This window comes from Sorex fumeus, unplaced genomic scaffold (genome assembly GCF_029834395.1).
Source record: "Sorex fumeus unplaced genomic scaffold, SorFum_2.1 ptg000131l, whole genome shotgun sequence".
In the NCBI taxonomy this organism is placed as follows: domain Eukaryota; kingdom Metazoa; phylum Chordata; class Mammalia; order Eulipotyphla; family Soricidae; genus Sorex; species Sorex fumeus.
The window spans coordinates 5,344,989-5,346,853 of NW_026606188.1; the positions used below are offsets into that span (position 1 = coordinate 5,344,989).

The window sequence follows — 1,865 nt, forward strand, 5'->3', positions numbered from 1 at the left end:
TTTGAGAAATTAAGGTCTTCATAAAGCAATCACCGTGTCTATTATATTTATGCTAACTGCTTGAGCTGACAAAGATACAATTCTTAACTAAATATAATTAGTGATCTCATCATTTTGCACTACTCATAATTCGGTTCTCAGAAAAGATCATGTTCCAAAAGCAACCGGTGTTGGCGTGGATGTGGGGAGAAAGGGACTTTCCTTCATTCCGGTGGGAATGCTAACTGGTTCAGCCCTTTTGGAAAACAGTATGGACAATTCTCAAAAAAAATTGAAATTGAGTTTCCACTTGACCCAGCAATACCACTTCTGAGAATATATCCCGGAGATGCAAAAAAGTATAGTAGAAATGACATTTGCACTTGTATGTTCATTGCTGCACTGTTTACAATAGCCAAAATCTGGAAAAAGCCCAAGTGCCCGGGAACAGATGACTAGTTAAAGAAACTTTGGTACATCTACACAATAGAATACTATGCAGCTCTCAGAAAAGTTGAAGTCATGAAACTTGCATATAAGTGGATCAACATGGAAAGTATCATGTTAAATGAAATAAGTCAGAAAGAGAGGTACAGACATAGATTGCACTCATCTAATATAAAGTAACAGAAATATAAAGTAACAGAATGGGAGACTAACACCCAAGAATAGTAGAGATAAGAATCAGGAGGTTTACTACATGGCTTGGAAGCTGGTCTCGCATGCTGGGGGAAAAAGCAGCTCTGATAGAGAATGGAACATCAAGTAAAGGGTGTTTGGAGGACCCACTAGGGTTGGGAGATGCGTGCCGGTTGTAGACTATAGATGGAACACAGTGGCCACTCAATGCCTCTATTACAAACTACAACACCAAAAGGAAAGAACAAAATGGAATGCCCTGCCACAGAGGAGGGGTGGGGTGGGGGGATGTAGTGGGGGGGGGGAGGGATACTGGGATCATTGGTGGTGGAGAATGGGCACTGGTGGAGGGATGGGTACTCGATCATTGTATGACTGAAAGACAAGCATGAAAGTTTGTAAGTATGTAACAGTATCTCGCAGTGATTCACTAATAAAAAAAATCATGTTCCCTCAAGCCTAGATTTTGTCTATGCTGTTCTCCTTACCTGAACCATCTTTCCCTTCAACTTCACTACTCCTCACTATCAAAGCTCAGTGTGGATAGTCTTTTCTCAGGAAGCCTCCTTCTACACAAACACACACAGTGTTTGGTTATATTTTTATTTATTTGTTATTGCTTTATCCCATTACTATAATATAAACAATACTATAATATAATAATAAACTCAGTAGGACCTGAAATTAATATATTTCTATCACTGCAGTTACTTTAATGTAAATGGTTCTCCTCATTTCTTTAACATCGTGCAGAGTTAATGATCAAGTTTGCATAGTTTTTTTCTTTTATATGTTTTAATCCCTCAATGTAGAATAAATTGTTGAGATCAGGAATATTGTCTTTTTATATTTATCTCATAATAAGAAAGCAATAAATATTCTTCCCTTGCTTTTAGATTTGTTGGGTAAATCTATAGGGTCTCAATCAATGCTTCTCTCATGAAGTTACATTCTACACTACAATAATAAATTTTACAGATGAAATTTAACTCAAGTCACTTTTCATTGAACTAAAATGGTGGTAAGATATTTGAAAAAGAGAAAATATTTGCCAGATCACAGTTATTTATGTTAGTCTAAAAAGGTCAGTGATCATGGAGTTATTTTTAAATCCTTCGCAAAGTATTATTTTTGTTTGTTTGATTGGTTGAGTTGGTTTGGGGGCCACACCCAATAGTACTCAGGATTTACCCCCGGCTCTATACTCAGGATTCACTTCTAGAGAGGCTCAGAGGACCATTTGCTAG

The 1,865-nt window shown here is 37.2% G+C and overlaps 1 non-coding gene across 1 annotated transcript; it reads right to left on the reverse strand.

Annotated features, from left to right (window-relative positions):
- Window positions 1-1,260: 1,260 nt before the first annotated feature.
- LOC130015810 (small nucleolar RNA SNORA66) lies at window positions 1,261-1,392 on the reverse strand. The gene has a single exon (XR_008791144.1). It is a non-coding gene; the product is annotated as a small nucleolar RNA SNORA66 (small nucleolar RNA).
- Between the last annotated feature and the right edge of the window lie 473 nt (window positions 1,393-1,865).